The 18,656-nt window shown below is 38.4% G+C and overlaps 1 protein-coding gene across 5 annotated transcripts in view; it reads right to left on the minus strand.

Annotated features, from left to right (window-relative positions):
- Zasp52 (Z band alternatively spliced PDZ-motif protein 52) overlaps window positions 1-17,051 on the minus strand; it is a 52,030-nt gene extending 34,979 nt beyond the window's left edge. For 2 of the 5 annotated variants that reach the window (XM_074095073.1, XM_074095072.1), the window contains exon 1: window positions 16,840-17,048. The gene's annotated coding sequence lies outside the window, so the exon portion shown is untranslated. Of the gene's footprint in view, window positions 1-16,839 lie in introns of all 5 variants that reach the window. The other 3 variants (XM_074095076.1, XM_074095075.1, XM_074095071.1) reach the window with 2 other exon arrangements.
- Between the last annotated feature and the right edge of the window lie 1,605 nt (window positions 17,052-18,656).

Raw genomic sequence — 18,656 nt, forward strand, 5'->3', positions numbered from 1 at the left:
ATGACAAACGATCATTATGACAAACATTACATTCGGACTTTCAACAAGTATGCGAGCCTAATGCGAGCCGATATGGACCCCTCCACATCTTCGATAGTAACTTGTAACAACTCAAGCTAAGGATGTTATATAAAAGTCAACGATCGTGTTTGACCAGCACGAGTGCTCTGTGAAAATCGCCAGTAAAAGTGCTCGACTAAAGCAGCGTTTCCACCGAAGATGTGCGAGGATGTGTTGCGAGAAATATGTTTTTCATTAACCACTGAAACGCTTCATTTACCTCGCCTCGCTCCGCTCAGCTGTTTCCACCAGAGATGTGCTGTGCGAGGATGTGTAAATGAAGCGTTTCTATGGTTAATGAAATAAAACACATCCCTCGCAACACATCGTCGCACATTATTGGTGGAAACGCTGCTTAAATTTCGTTCCTGGGCGGCCCGCTTAATTACATTTCCGTACAAATATAATTTACACTTTAACGAGTAGGTGAAAAGTAAACATTCACACCTGCTACTGCGGTAGCGGGAACTAAACCGGGATGCGTGGGAGATCGCCTACGGTAAAAATAGAATAATCCACCGTTAGCCGCGTAAAAATTGCTAGAAATCTAGCTTTCCGACCGAATGTTCTACTTATTATTTTCTAGGGCAGCCGAACTGAATAATGAAATTATTTTATTCGAATAGAGCTTGTAAGTGTGTACATCACTACCAAGCATGTAGGTACGACACGAAAGATAAGGTTACTTATTTTACAGTGCATAATATTTTTACGTAGTTTTTTTTACGTGTCAAAGGCACACAACAACACCCACACACAACTCCCGTTCTGACGCTATATAATATTGCAGTAATAGGTGCAGTAATTTAATTTTACACGTAGCTAATCAGTTTTCTTAGATACATCAATTACAATATCGAATAAAAAGTCAATTTTGTGAACTCTACATTTTAGCTTTGCTCTATATACCTCGCAAGTGCCTATAACTATTGACTGTACCAACAGTATACTATATTATATTAGGTACGTAACTGTTGGCCAGTGAAAAAGTAAGAAATATCTCTTTGAATATAGTACATATAATATACCTAAGCATTTAGCGTCATTTACCATGTCTGGTCTTTTTATCTATTGTTCTGTGATTGTGATGCTTTTTATGACATTAAATAAAGGTATATTTTCTTTTTTCCTTTCTTTTTTCTTTCATTTACTGTAGCGAGAGCAACATAATGGTGTAAGAAATGTTTTGTCAATAGGTATCCATAGAACGACTGTTCTACAGTCGGTTCAAAATGTACAGAGAGATGTAAGCTAAACAATTAGCATTTTTCCCATCAATCAGCGTGAAGCATCCGTTACCATAGTCTCTGAGGGAAGCCATCGTGCCGTGAGAGTCACTTATTATTGTTATTAAGTAGGAATATCTACGATACGTCGGTGATCTCATTCGGTGTAATTACAAAATACATACGTGTTTCAAACAGCGTGTTTGTCCAGCTGCGGCCTTCTGAGGTCGCTCCGCTGATAGACTCTTGATTATTAACCGCACCACAAGAGGGCTTTCACTGATATACCAGAGGTATTAAGTTAGCCCAACTGTTAGGATATACAGGGTGGCTCATTTAGATCGGTCAGTAAAGGAAAGTGAAACGAAGATCAGTTCTTAGGAACCATGTCATCGATTTTAGTAACAAGGAAAACTGCATTCAAACAATAAAAAAAAACTTGTTCTCTGTACGGGAATCGAAGAAGGTCTGTTTTAAAAAACCTAACATTATTTTATTTCTATGTGAATATCTATAGTGTAGATAAATGCTAACTATGAAACGACACTTAGAATGAACAAAATGCATTGTTTTCATATTCTTAAATAATATAGGTAAGTTTTATTTTTCAAAACGTCCGGGTTCGATTCCCGAGTAGAGTACAAGTTTTTTTTAAATGTATGAATGCAGTTTTTCTTAAAATCGATGACATGGTTGCTACGAACAGATCTTCGTACGTCTTATAGTTTCAGACTTTCCCATACTGACCGATCTAAATGAGCCAACCTGTATACACAACAAGGCTACATACACAAGTAGAGCTATAAAGACCCGAACTCTGTAGGCAAAATCAGAGATGCAATGTAGCGCTCTATTTAAGCACAACGTGTACTAATTAGTCGGATACGATACGACACGACATGGCAGCGGGGCGACACGACTTCCTAGTGATATAGCAGTATTAAACAGATAAAAAAACACAAGTAGTCTCTCCTGTGGGATGCGCGATTTAAACTATGTAGAGTCATTTGATGTAATGCGTTTTAGGTACGTCAAGAACTAAATTTTGTAGCATATTGTTAATTTATTCGATTTGATTGTATCGAGTTAGTAATTTAATAAAACAATCTTATAAAGTTTATGTAGTTCTCGAGTAAATGGCATTACACGAAATGTAGCGTTGCACATACCTACGAGTACAAGAAAGACGCAAACTCCATCTGTTTATTATCCTATTCCATCTCAGAAGGTAGACCGTCAACCTCGGCACCACAACTGGCCTTCTGGTGGTGCATTCATATTTCCCTGGGCTAGGGTACGGGACAGTCGCACATAGGTCAATGGGCGAGACAATGACAAAATCAGATGCTGCTCTGACATTATCATCACATAGCATTTTCTTTTTTGACATTCATAGGGACATACCCAGGTTTTCCATGGGCTACCACGTATATATTGTGAGTGAAGAAATTTAAAACATCTGATGGAGTAGGTACCTATTACTGTGTCTCGGTTGTTAATGATTGTAAATATTCTAATACGTATGTCCAGCGCCTAATAAAAATAAGTGGCAGACAGCTAAACAATCTTAGCAATTAAGCAGTGCCAGTTAAAAGCGTTTCATTGAAGCAATGTCAAGGTATAAGTATAATACCTATGTATTAAAGGAGTCGACAAATCAACTAACATAGGGCGTGTAGGATTATTTTCATGATATCTGAAAAATCTTCATTCTTATTGAATTTGAAACTCTTGAAGTCATCCATCCGCAAGGAAGGAGTTGCGCACAAATCCTGTCAATTTTCTTCGCGAAGATGAAACGGTTTGACATATTTATATTTTAAGGTCATGGTCATAGTAAATATGAAAATCATAAGCCTAAGTGCATGCAGAGATCGAACCGAACTAAAACCTGCAACCGTTGGCGTCTAGAAGCGATTAAAGCTGCGTTTCCACTGCACGTTTAATGTGTTACGGGGACTGTAGGTTTTGCAGGTGGGAGGACCTTGTGCAAGGTCCGCCCGGGTTGCTACCACCATCTTGCTCGCTAATCCTGCCGTGAAGCAGCAGTGCTTGCACTGTTGTGTTTCGGCGTGGAGAGTAAGACAGCCGGTGAAATAACTGGCACTTGAGGTATCCATCTTAGGCCTCTAGGTTGGCAACGCATCTCCAATACTGCAGTGGTGATCTCTTACCATCAGGAGACCCACGTTTGCCATCCAGTCAAATAAAAAATAAAACTGTGTTTTTCATTAACCATTAGCTACGCTCAGCTTTTTCCACCAGAGATGTGCTATGCGAGGCGAGGTAAATGAAGCGTTTCTATTGGTTAATGAAAAACACATTCCTCTTAACACATCCTCGCACATTATTGATGAAAACGCAGATTAATAGCCTATAGTTTAGTAAAGTCGTTCGGAACTCGAAACAAAATATGTTTTCCTTTTCTACCTTTTTTGAATCTTCAGAACCTTCAAGAAAACCGACGAGTCCCGGATTGACATTAATATTCTGGTTGTACTGCACAATGCATTACTTAGTAATCTATAAAACGATTTGTTTAGGTATCAACAAATGCATAGCCAATAGTATCGAGATTAGAGAGTTCACTGTCCAGGTCGACGGGTCGGGTGCCTCGAGTGGCCTGGCGGGCTGATGTCGCAAGCGCTGGCCGATGCGCCGAAACTATTTGAATACCTGGCGCCATTGGAATCGCCAAGCGCGGGCCCGGGTTATAGGTATATATAGTGCATAACTAATGTATCTCCATCAGGAACAATGGGATCTTAATCGGAATACGATGGCACCCGATGTGTCAATTATTGTATTAAATGAGTGACATTTTCATATGTATTAAAATATGAAACTTGTTAGTGTCAAATATCAAAACAGCAGTAAGATGGGAACAGCAGGGCTACTACGAAACTCGAAACTCGAAGTTCGTGTTGTGCGGTTCCTCTGACACTTATACTATTTAATACGAGAGCGAGAGGGACGGTACGATACGAACTTCAAGTTTCGAGTTTCGTAGTAGCCCTGCTGAAGCTAATTGAGAGAGCACGATAAATACGAACTTTTCCGATAAAATACGAAGGAAAGCCGCATTCACATTTATCTGTCGTGTTGTGTCGTGACACATCAGAACGGTATCGGTTTCATACATTTTATACTTATGGTTGCGGGTTTCATACATTTTATACTTATGGTTGCGTTCAAATTTATCTTATGCATTGTGTTATGACGGCTTGTGTTGTGTCGCATCACAAGTTATAAAGAGAGATAGATAGAGAGAGACAGACAGAGAGCATCACAACACATCACGATAGATAAATGTGAATGCGGCTTTAGGCTCCGTTTCCATGATGAGATATGTGAGGATGTGTTGCGATGAATGTGTTTTGTTTTTCATTAACAATAGATTTTAAACATGCCGATTTGGTAAGGTCGCAGGACTGTCTTTTACACGCTTTGTTCAAGAGCCTACTCTGAAATTATCCACCCTATATACAGTCATTATTAGGCGTTTTAGTTTTTAATAAGTAAGTAAACGTTGAATAAGGTTGATTCGCACTGTCCTCGTTCATCCACCATTACCTCTCATATTTCGTTTTCTACAATTTACAACGGCAAAAACTACTAGACACTGGCAAAATTGTCCTCCAATGGACAGAGCCATATTTTTTTAAAGAAACAACAAGTAAACGTTAATTATATAGGTGTGTACGAGTAGTTACAAGGTGACAGCTATCTTACGGACACGTTACACTTTGAATGTACTGAAATATTTGTCGACCTAAACTGAAAATTCTTGAAAAACTTTGGACAGTTGACCTCCAACCACATGAGATATTCCGAATTATTTTGTGATACTTCGTTGTATCCACACACCACACGCTTCTAATCAAAGCAACTGGCGGTCTATGGGGGATGCCTATGTACAATAGTGGACATCCTACGGCTGAAATTGATGATAACGATATGATAATAAACGCTTCATCTGTCCCAATACTGAGACGTATAGTATACCTACTGCAATGCAAACTGCAAGTGACAATTTCGCTGCCTCAGCTATTTGTAGTAATAATATAACGAGACCAGAACCTTGTGAAAATTCCTGACATAACGGTTTTAAATAAATGTGGACACAGAGCATTTAGATCTGACATTAAAGTCGTCACAGGATATGAAAAACATTCACCTGCAGACGCAAGATGCGTGCAAGTAAATATTTACAAGTTTAAATTGTTTTCTTATTACGTCGTATGAGGTTGGTATGCAGTATGCGGGCCGGTAAATAATGCTTTCAGAGCAACCTCTTAAATACCGGACTTCGCAACTATCGTGGTTCTTTTTTAAGTTTTTTAACAGACGAAAAAACGGAGGAACTCTTTATTGTACAAAAGAAAGGAAACAAAACACAATTGACCAACTTTGAGATACTTGTACAAAGGCGGACTTATCCCTTTAAGGGATCTCTACCAGTCAACCTTTAAGTAGATGAGAGGAGAGAGGAGTAACCAGTTAGGGTCCGACAAAAAGTGAGTTTAAGAGTCATCAAATGTCCTCAAATGTTTAAGGAGAAGGTGTAAGCCTCATCCTTCTCAAGCCCTCCCTGAAAGATACGGTGGGAGATTGCCTGATGAAGGTCGGTAACCGATTCCACAGCCTGGCAGCTTGCACTGTAAACGATTTAGAGTATGTTTTGGAAGAGGTAGAAGGACAGGCTAAAAGGAGATTGGTAACTCGACGGTAACCGATACTGGCTGCCAGCAGAGTGTTGAAAAGTAATGACAGAACGTCGATATTTCTACGATCCCTCACAGAAAGAAAAAGAAAGAAAGAAAATACATTTATTTAACGCCATAAAACAAACATAGATACAAACATAGAACAGATAAACAATCACTAGGCAACCACTTAAGCTGTACCTGCCCTAAAATTAGACAGATGGTCGTACTTGCGGATAATTATATTTTCTTAAGAAATAATTTTAACAGTGGTGGCGATTTTGAAAGAAAGCAGGAAAAATATTTTATTTACGATTTCAAATGTATCATGAAAAGAAAAAAAAATTGGTACAAGTTATTTTATCATAATAATGGTGATAACACCGATTGTCACCAAAGAAGATCTGTACACAATGGGTGCAGCAACGCTGGTAGCTGTAGACTAGTAGAGCCACAGATTACCCCCTAATCTGAGTGAGAGTAGAGCCCAGATCTAAGCTACATATTTTGAGCTGAAAACGTATGTGTTAATCAAAATATATCTTTTCTCAAAGCCGTTGTTGGGTGCTGCGTTTAAATTTAAATTGGTCCCGACTACGTTACATAAACTCTGGGTGGGTTTACCTACATTTATTAAATGTAACCTTGCGTTATTTCTGTTAACATTCAAGAGACGATCTTGTCCGTCGATGCGGGGAGCCTCAATTACACGGTTCTGGCATAAACTTGGCACTTTCACTCCTACCCGCCGATTTTCTTGATATAGATAAAATGTTAAATAACATATTGTATAATACATTGTGTCAATAACCTCCAAAATGCAAAGTAAGAACCTTGGTGTAAAAATAGAGCAGTTGCGAAAGATTTGGCGTTTAGCCATCGTTCGTGACGATTAGTCGGGCTCCTTTGATAACACTCTTTACTTAGTGAAATACAGTGATATCAAATCCGAGGGCGGGGTGCGTTATTACAACTTCGATCGATAGATAGGTAAATCTGATAAATTAAAAAATATCCGATTGGCCAAGCTTTGCCGCGGAAAAGTCAACATAACTCTAAAGATAATTCGTGTTATGTGGAACTGATCTTTCAAGCTGCTGCAGCTGCAGTTCCTCGTAGCAATTTTGAAAAAACAGAATAATCTCGACACGTAGATTTAATTCAAAAGTTCAACACTGCAGTCAACGGAACCAGGTCGAAACTCATTATTTTTAAAAATAATGGAAACAATGCGCCAGCGCAGCCCCCGATAATTAAAAGTGGAGGATCTATCGCCTTCGTAACCCGTTTTTTTCACTTGCCACTAATTGATTACTTTTCACTTGATTTTGTTTCGTTATCTGTCTTCTTTTACACTGCAGTCTCTCCAGAATCAAACCTAAATAGGTTAAACTCAAAATTTAAAATATTATTCTGCTTTCTAATCTCTAACAATCTAGTCGTCGAGTTATGTTACTAGAAGGTACAATAATAATATCGCTAAAATATCATCATTAAATCAAAGGCAAAATTAATAAACTAACCTGAAGATCAAAATGACTAAATACCTATTAGATTTTTTTTAAGAAAGATTTGAACGATTCTTAAATTTTATCTAATCTTATAATTTCGATGAACGCAATATGACAGTCGCGCGTGACCTATCATCATTTAAATCAAAACCTTTATATCTTCTTATTGTTGTATGTGTGATAATTACCCGTATCCGTAATATCTACTTAGCAGTACTTACAAACAATACGAAGCAATTCGTATATTATATATTTCATCACACATAACAACGTATCAGTCGATAAGTAAACGACTTGGCAAGCTACCAAAGATTTTAATGGCAGAAAACTTTCGATTTACATACACTTTCTATGAAAATAAATCTTTGAAATTATAACTATAAATACTGATTTCCGAAGTATTTAGGTCATGGAATATGTGCTTATGCTGTTTTTCCTCACGAGTAGGAAGACTGCTTTATAAAGAGGGATAGACGCTGACGTCACTATTTATTATTCCAAGTAGGGACAGTATGAGTAATAAGGAGTAACACAGTACATTATTGTTTAGGTCGTACCATCAGGCCAGAACGGATGTGCACGATTGATCCAGCCATATTGGCATGTTTATGAATGGCGCACAGAACTGAAACCCGACTTTAACTTTAACCCGCTCGTCTTTACCTACTCGTCTCTTCGACTCAACCTTAACATTGTGCTCTAGATCTCGGCTAGATACACAATATATTATAGTAGTTATGCAGATTTGACATGCAACCGCTCATGTGTCGTATAATTTATAATCTAAAGTAGGTTTTTGTGCCAATGACCAAAATATAAACTCTATTAATGTTTCTTCAAACAAACATTTTCGTTACTGCAATATAAGAACACAGCCGGTTGCCCCGGAATAAAAGCACAGAATAAATAATAGTAAGTACTACCGTAGAAGGTCTAAATTATATGGCGTAGTGACAAAGCATCTTATTCAACCAAAAAATACTTAGAAACAGAAATTAATATTTATCTATAATAATGTAATACTTACCTAATTAATTTTAATTGTACAATTTACTAATGATCAGTAGGTATTCAAAGTCAAAATATCTTTATTCATAATTTAGGATATAACAAGCACTTATGAAAGTCAAAGAAAGTCTATCACCGGTTCGGAAAAACCTCTGTTGAGAAGAATCCGGCAAGAAACTCAACGAGGTATATATAAATATTACAAACTAATATATTATTAATATTAATATTACAGGAATATTAAATTTTGTTTTAAACATTCATAACGTAGGTAAATTATATATCTACTTAGACAAATTACCACGCATGAGCACTATTTATAAGACAACTAGCTTTTGCCCGCGACTGCGCCCGTGTGGAATTCGGTTATCGCGCGCTGTTCCCTCGGGAACTGTGCATTTTTCCGGGATAAAAGTAGCCTATGGCACTCTCTGGCCTATAAACTATCTCTATGCCAAAAATCACGACGACAAACATACAATCCGTCGCTCCGTTTCGACGTGAAAGACGGACAAACATACAATCACACACACTTTCGCATTTATAATATTAGTATGGATTTGCGTTACCATGTCTAAAGCAAAATAAACTATTGCATAGTTAAAGAAATCTTTGGGATAACACCTAACGCTAAACCAGAATCACCGCGGCTTCACGGTGGATGCAGGTCGCTTCCAACCGAAGCAACTGGAGGTCGAAGGGGGAGGCATGTTCAACAACAGTGGACGTCGTACGGCTCATATGATGATGATGATGATGATGAAAACCAGAATATCCGCTGGAAAAATTCAAAATAGCCGTATCGATTTAGTGTCATAGAACTTGGTAAACAAATAAAATTTCCGTTTCTCAGCTATAGCTACTTATGCAACGCTAATATGTACATATGTATTGTATTGTGTTGTAAAACTCTTTATTGTACATAAAAACACATGAAAATAACAGAACACAGAATAATAAGATGTACAAAGGCGAACTTATCCCTTAAAGGGATCTCTTCCAGTTAACCTTTGATCGATTGACAGGATATCAGACATGTAATGTTAATGCGACACTATGACATCGCTGTGGCATCGCGGTGACTCAGTGAGTAATGCCCGGGCCGGGCGACCACGACCGAAACCCACTGCAATCCTAGCGACACTGCGACACTGACTCATCGTGTGGACTAGCACTTAGCAATATCGGAAAACAACGTCTCCTAATTCAATGAAAGAGCGCAAGTCGTGTGTGGAATAATGGTACAATTTCCGACATAAGACGAAAAACAAAATTAATTGATTTGAGGAACTGCATTGGAATTAAACGCAGCCATTTTTGTTAAAAATCACTTCGACGTTACGAACACACTGCAGCGGCCGTGGTCTATTCATGACCTCTGCAATATGTTTGAAATAAAGTACCTAAATGTTCTGGTGTTGTGTGTGTGACAATTGCGAAAGTTTAAAACAATTAATTAATGTGTAATGACTGTGTTGAAAGTTTAAAAATAAATTTTTTAAAGGCGACTTTAATTTAAATTTTAAATTTAATCTCAATATTATTCCATTTTCGTTTCTCTCTTCAGATAATTATAAAGAATACGCATAATATTTATTTAACTCGAGGGCAGGAGAAAGGGTGGATGTGGTTATGAATAAGAAAGTAAACAACTTAGATAATTTACAACGTCAGTCATTCATTATTAAAAATTAAGCTACTTAGGAATTCGATACGGATACAAACAATCTATTGTATTATTAAAAATACATTTCCATTAAACGGCATTTCGAGTCGAACGGTTGAACTCCGTATTATCTCGAACGATCTTAAATATAAATTCCTCGAACCTAGTCAAGTCAAATTCATTATTTACGTCTATCGGCCAAACATATTTATTTACTTTATTGATAACTACTTCGACCGCCACATGCAAATTGACTTGTCAATACTCTCGTATGACTCAGGGAATATGACGTTTGTTACGGATGAGTACTTAATTCTTGAATTACTATTTATTGTGGTCATCGATCACAAAATCAAACAGTGCCCATGAATACAGGTTTTACGTAAACAATACTCGGACTTTTCCCGACAATAGTTGTGGCTGGTGTTTCAGGGTGATGAATTATGTACGTATACGCAACTTGAATAAAGTGTCCTGTGTGTGTGTGTTTTAAACTAAGAGGTAAAACAGCTTGGTTATATTCTTTTAATATATAAAAATCTCGGGTCAAAAATGTTTGTGACCAAACTCCTTCGAAACGGCTTGACCGATTTTTATGAAATTTTTTGTGTATGTTCGGTACGCGGACGGAGTCGCGGGCAACAACAGTACCTACAATTTTTTTTGATTGGGGGAAGTATACTCAGTACATCCAGCCCTGTTCGGGTAAACAGGCGGTATGTGGGGCTCGTACCCGAGGTAGATGCCCACCACAGATTACCCCCTAAAGGGTGGCCACTAAATCTCGCACTAGTTCCCTCGATACCAAGTGTGGTGTTGAATTTTATCTGTTCACAATAGAAGTTGAATCAACAAGTCAGATTCAATAATTTCAAGAATTCAGATACCTATTTTGTTCAGCTACAAAGGCCGTGATGTCATGTTCTGCGTAAGTATGACAAAGTTAAGGAAAATTCGACAAATGAGCTACCTACTCGTACCATTAAGTACACTTAATGCTTCAACGTTACGGGAAATATAACGATGCAGTATTTTCATTGCAGTTACACACAAAATTATTTATTTTTAATTCCCTCAGTGCCTAAAAACGAAAGTCTTCAACCAGTGCGTCCTACCAGTTTTAACCTACGGAGCCGAAACGTGGACCTTGACTGCGGGACTAATCAACAAGTTCAAGGTCGCTCAGCGGGCTATGGAAAGAGCAATGCTAGGGGTTTCTTTGAAGGATAAAATCCGAAATCACATTATTCGACAAAGAACGAAAGTCACTGACATTGCTCAGAGAATTAGTTCGTTGAAGTGGCGTTGGGCTGGCCACGTCTGTCGCAGGACCGATGAACGGTGGAGCAGACGAGTCGTCGAATGGAGACCACGGACGGGAAAACGTAGTGTAGGGCGTCCTAAGGCACGGTGGACGGATGACCTTAAGAGGATCGCTGGCGGCGGATGGATGCGAGGGGCTGAAGACAGAGTGTTGTGGCGCGCCATGGAAGAGGCCTATGTCCAGCAGTGGACTGCTGTAGGCTGATGATGATGATGATGATGTTGTCAAATCTGCTAGCTTCTAGTGTACTATATATAATATGTATCCCCTTAATTACTACTTATACCTACCAAATTATCAAGTAAACATTGGTTTTTTGTTTGTGCGATACTAAATTGATTTTAAAATTTCTCTTACAAATAGAATATCCCCGATTTTTTAAACATATTTAACCTTTTATCCCGGAAGAGCGTAAAGTTCCCGAGCCAGAAAAAGTCGGAATTGCGGGCAACGGAACGGCTATATATTATAATTAAGTATAATATAATCCTTTTACAAAAGAATAAGGTACTTTGTCATTGGAAAGGGGTTTCACGCTATGTCGTGCACGGCTTTAGCAGACACAAAAGAAGGCATTGTTATGAGGTGTACATAGATGTCCACTGCACTTCAACGTTCTACGTAATATTTTAATATCTATGTTAAATGTTCTATTTAAAATGTTATTGAGTTACTAAGCTTCACTTCCTTACGTAACTATCCTAAAATGAAGTAGACAATATAAAGAATCAGGCGTTATTTAACATCTGCGGTAGCATAAGGTTGTGTTCCTCTAAAGATCTGGTTGAGTTCGAATCGCGCCAGTGTTGTGAGATGATGGTGATAGTTGGTTTTGTGTGTTTTTGCAGTGTGGAGGTCAAGGAGCTGCATGAACACACATTTGTTGCATAGACGTATCGTAAGGTCGCGGGTGTTATGACCGGAAACCTTTCATCTAGGTAGGTACTTAATTTATCTAGGTAGGTATTCAGTTACATATATATGTAACTACGACATATACTATAATTTAGTATTTATGATATACCGAAAGGTATTGCCGCAACTAATAATATCGGTAAAATATCATCATTAGAACGAACATTAAAGAACCTCTTTAAAAAATTTGCATTTCCTTTTTCCTTATTCCTTTGTGGTCGTTGTAATACTGAGTAAGCCTTTATTTACTTTTAGCGAACCGATCTTATGCAAACTTATCGATAATATTGATTTTTGAATGTTCAATAAGTCATTTTTAGGGTTGTGTGAACTTGTGTGTCTCAGACAGCAAAAACGGAACTCTAATAGGATAATTTTGTCCGTCCCTTTGTCAAGATCCTTTTTCACACTAATGCATGGTAGGTATGGGTATCAAGCTAAAACTTATATCAAATTCTCAGGTCTGCTACCCCTTAGGACAACGAAATAATCAAACTTCTAGGACAACGCAATCAAGAGATAAAGTCATTAAAAAAAAAGTCATTTCTATACAAATAGCCAGGAAATCAAAACCTTTAGGTTAAGTACGTAATTCCAGCTGTCTACTAAGTAAACCTTACTCGTATTTAAACTCAATGAACAACTTATACTGACAAAATACATAGTTATTCTACAATCAAGTTGCACTTTATTTATTGGATCAGGCTTTGCGGAGGTCCATTAGTCCATATCAATGAACTAAAAGAATTTCTTTGCTCACCCGCGACCTTATGATAGCTAAGATTATGCAAAATATGCGTGTTCATGCAGTTCCTCCACCTCCACACTAAGAACACACACAAATCACACAAACCCATCTATCACCACCACCACCACACTACACTGACGCGTTTCGAACTCAACCAGAGCTCATCTTCAGAGCAACCAACTGTACACCATATGCTACCAGATACAGTGTTGAGTGTGGTGTGTTCTTATAGTGTAGAGGTGGAGGAAATGCATGAAACGCATATGTTGCATAAACTAGCTATCATACGGTCGCGAGTGAGCAAAGAAATTATTGTAGTTCATTGCCCATTATTTTAAAGTATGTACGTAACGTTATCACATGAAACCATGAAATAAGTAGGCCAATAAGTAGCGTGAACCGATTTAGCTCTCGTCTTTCCTTTGGACATGGTAAAGTAAAAGTTATGTCTCTATGTCCTAACCTAACTAAAAAAAAAACCTATATTTAAATTAAATTTAAACCCCAAGCCAGTTAACTTTTTGCGTACTTACAGGAAAAACAGTCTGTCTCTTATCATGTTTAGTAACTTTCTTGTCAGATATATTCAGAGACATTGGGACAAAAGATCCAAAGGGCTCGTGTAAGAGCGTTTTAAAATTCCCTACAGTTTGGGCCATTGCACTCTGGCAGACTCGTCTAACCGGCCGGCTATCGCCGTTCGGTTCATCGCGACTCCCCGTGGCCCATGCGGTATCACCAATCGTGCTCGCCGGCTATTCTTGCGCCCATCTAGCACACCAAACCACTCACTATAAATTAAGATAGCAAAGAACGCTGCAGGCTACTTTGTGCTGTCCGAAGCGATGTTCAGTTGTTTATCTGAAGTTTTTGTTTTTAAGGTTCCGGGGTCCCTTGTTTTGGCATGTCCGTAACGTCCGTCCGTTCGTCGGTTCGCGGCTTAGCTTAGAGACTGTGCTAGAAAGCTGTGATTTTACTTGAATATAGGTACATATCAACTACCTACGCGGCAAATGAAGTAAAGTAAAAAAAGATAAGATAAGAAAAGAATTTTGCAAAACAACATGCAAAAACTGGTTTTTTTTTTTAAATCCATGGATAGTGTAGTTTTGCTAAGATCATTTTTCGATTTGGATTTTAGAGCGAAGTGTTCGAGTGATACTTTATCGTACGAAACCCTACCTGAGCGTGGCTTGACACGCAATTACCCGGTTTTTAAAATTAAATTGGTGTGTGTGGCTTGAAACCAACAAAGTGTCAAAAGTGTCAATGTTATGTTATGACACATTAGCTATACATACATAGGTACTTAGGCACTATTATATCCTAAATCAACAAGAAAAATCGGTGCTAAGCTGGATATGGAGTAAAATTTTGGTCCTAGTAGTCTAGATATTATTTTCATAATTATTTATATTATCCCTACTATATATAATATTATTAATGCGAAAGTAACTCTGTCTGTCTGTCTGTTACGCTTTCACGTCGAAACCACTGAACCGATTTTGATGAAATTTGGTATATAGGTAGTGTGAACCCCAAGGATCCTAATACCTTTAACTCCGGTAGAGGTCGCCACCGCGCGATAACCTAGATCCGCGCAGACGAAGTCGCGGGCATAAGCTAGTATGTAATAAAGTACACTGCTAAATGGCAACTAAGGATGGAAAATGTCTTCATGTATCGTTGTTGTCACTGTGCCATTTCACTGAGTCAATATATTTAGGTAGGTATAGTTAGTTCATGCAAAATTTAAGACTTTTAAAAATAACGACGGCCTGCGATAAAATCTTAAAGCAACAACGTTATGAACCGCAAATCTCTGAATTCTACGACGATGAATCAAAAATGCGATAACACTCCAAGGCTGGTCACGATTCAAGAGCGGTTTTCATGAGGGCTGAAACAAATGATTCCCGCCTCGAAATATATAATTGCCAATTAGTTCCTCTGCAATTGTTGACAACAAAAAAAAAAAGAAAAAAAACATCAGAAATATTTCGAAATGTAGGCGTGTTCGAAACTTAAAACTTGGTTCTTAAACTCCCACTGACTGACCACAGGGACATGGTTCTTGCATACAACCGGTTCTGAAATTCGCGGTCCGACCGAATTTACATCAACGCAACCTAATACCTACCTCTTGCACTGTGCGAGTGTAAGTACAGTCGCCATCATAAACATTGCAGGTGCCGAAGAGTAGAAGTTCAAAAATAAATATCTAAACATTGCATGCACATGATTGACAATAGGCACCGTCTGATCTGATGTGTTTATGAGCACCTAAAGTGTAAGCCTAAAGTACGCAAAATTCCGTAGATAGGTACTTGTACCATAATTATTATATCTATTCCACGGGGTCACCAATTGGCGGACCGCATCTGGACCGCAGACCTATTTTGTGCGGAACTTAAGTAAAGTAACTTGTATTGTATTACTGAGACCTAGTTTAATAAAATGTATCTCGCGCTTTAATTGCCTTAGTTGCCGTCAATTTGACAACGGACGACCGGACCGCGATGATAATTTTATTTTAAATACTGGACCCGTGAAGAAACTAATTGGTGACCCCTGATCTATTCTGTAATTTGGCTAAAAAGTTGTTGAAGGAAAGCAAATAACTCAATGAGACTTCATGTAAGTTTGGTAGACATTGAACTTGTAAGTAAGTAGGTGGTGCCTTGGCTGCAACCCAACTAGACTGGACGTAATATACGTATTATGAACAAAAAGCAAATTTCCTGTATTTTCCTCTTTCCGTGACATAACAGCTTGCTAGGTATACAGTTTTACGACACTATTGTGTATATTTAATGCGCGTGATCATTTCAGGTTTCCAATGGATAAATATCTAGTATTACTTAGATGTCATCATTATAAATTAAATTTTATTAATTTAATTAATTCTAACCTGTAGTTGTTTTGCATCTGTGTATTGCAAATTCAAACCAATTTAAATGTTATCTCAATAATTTCCATACAAATTGATTTCTTCTATTTTCTTAGTTAGATAACCTTGTTAGCCGATTGTTTTGAGTTATGTATGAGCATAAGATGTTTTCGGATCATCGTAAATTTATATATTTCATCACATCGCCCTTGCGGCGTCAGGGCAGACGGCAAAGCTGAACTACGAAATCTTGGCAAGCCATTTACTGTTAGATATACTTAGTGCTTCTGTGCAATATAAACTCGAATTACCTACACCATAAAAATAAAAATATGACCAGGAAAACTGATGTCTACAAAGTGACCGCAATGTTGAAACAGGTCGCAAATATACAGGTCACATTAACAAAATTACTTGATAAAACAGTCTCGTACTAATATAGGTTAAACAATTGGAGCAAATTATTTGAAAAACCTGTAGCCTACATTGATGCAACAGAATGGCACTCCGATGGTTTACAAAAGGTCGGTAGGTACGCAAATAGATCAGATTAGCTAATAAGTTATACTAACAAAATCGCCCTGCCATCAGAGTGTAGCTGGCTATAACATAAACTTCCTCATGGGCACCATCTCGGATTTCCTTAAACATTAACTGGAAACGTATTCCTAATTTAGCGCGAAACCAGCGCTAGTGATTCGTAGAAACATCTGTTTTATTTTAAAACCGCGATGCGGTAACATAATCTGCGCGGATCATTATCCTGGAGCACATAAGCTACTTACTGCTATAACCGGTGGATTAGGATGGTATTCTTCACTTGGCACTGTCAATCACTGGTTCAAAACACGACGCGCGACCGTTTCTAAATAGGCGATCGCGCTCGCGGGTATTTTTAGAGCTGTAATACGACACCGGTGGGTGGCGAGTGTCGTTCGGTCGTGAATGTGCGGCTAACGCGGGCGCGCGAGTGCGGGCCGCGCGCCCGCGGCTCCGCGCCCCGCCGCCCGCGCCCGCGCAGCCAGCCCAGCCCGCCCCAGCCGCAGGACGATACCCTCGCCTCCCGGAGTAAAGCCTTACGTTGCGCGCAATGAGACTCCATACCATACCTACTTACATACCATACTAATAGATCCATTTTTGATGGAATAACTTCAAATACCATAGTTTTCTTTAGCCATCACAAAGGGCGTCGCCAAAGCAGGAAGGGGCAACCTGTCATCCTCTAGAGTCAAAAAAAGCTTCACATCATTTTTGACTGTACCACAGAATAAGTGCCCACATTACAAGGTTGGATGAGAAAAAAAATCACCCCCACTACGTCTATGGGACGTACTCTAAAAAAACCTTATTTTAATTTTTTTATTGTACCATTTTATCGGCATAGTTTGCAAAATTACAGCTTTCTAGCATTGATAGTCCCTGAGCAAAGCCGCGGACGGACAGACAGACAGACAGACATGGCGAAACTATAAGGGTTCCGTTTATGCCATTTTGGCTACGGAACCCTAAAAATGAGACAAAATACTAATATTACGCTGGGGTAATGGGGACGTTTGGACCAAGTACGATATTGAGTAGTTTTTATTTCATTTTATTATTTAATTTATTTGTTTTTTATTTTTTTTTCTTTTAGATTTTTTGATATTTTGTAATTTATTTTATTGTATAATTGTTTTTTTTTAGTAAGTATTAGTTATTGATTTATTTTGATTTGTACTGTGTTATGTTGTATTAATAAATAGGTTTTGTTGTATTAAATTAAATGTACATATTATTAGACTAATATGCTCTTTGAGTATTGAGAAACTGGGCTTTGGTTGGGAACATCTGCTTGAGGGTTTATTTCTAAATTTGTAGATAGTTTTCAAGATTGATTAAAAAAATTATAGCACAATGAGTAGCAAATAGTCACGATTATACAACTAGCGTAGCAACTAAGCTACTTTTTATATCGCTAGGTCATTGGCGTATCTAGGGTTATTTTTAAGGGGGGGCCTGGCCTAGATTTTTGTGTGAAGGTTTTGTATTATAGAATTTTGAATCGGTAGCTCATCATCCTGGGGTGGGCACTAGACCATACTGAGACGGGCACTGTCCACCCGCCCCCTCTATATACGCCTATGCGCTAGTTACACGGGACAAGGTTCTAAATTCAAGACATGAAATTTTGTACGGGTGTTCTTGCAGCGTTTACCACGATAGACGGACTAAATAATATATATTTTTTTATCCAGGAAACCAGCCAATACAGTACAGATATGCATTTCAGCCCTCTTGTTCTGAGAGGAGGCCTATGCCCAGGCTGGAATGATGATGATGATGATGATGCATTTAATATTTTTACTCGTATAATATGGCAGGCGACCACTGCGCCTGCGCGGCAGGCCTAGCCCCCTTTGTGTAGTTGGCGCGATGTGCAGTCCGAGATTAATGAAGCCTCCGCGGCCCTGGCGAATCACTTTCGTCTTTTTTGTGCTTCAAATCCGATTGAAATTATACAGGGTTCAGCCGTAACAGGTTTAAGCTGCACTTGATTAAAATTATAATAACCCGAGTGGGCTATAAAAACATGCGAAAAGATTTATAATTTGCGACCGGA

Source organism: Choristoneura fumiferana, chromosome 12, assembly GCF_025370935.1.
Source record: "Choristoneura fumiferana chromosome 12, NRCan_CFum_1, whole genome shotgun sequence".
Lineage (NCBI taxonomy): Eukaryota > Metazoa > Arthropoda > Insecta > Lepidoptera > Tortricidae > Choristoneura > Choristoneura fumiferana.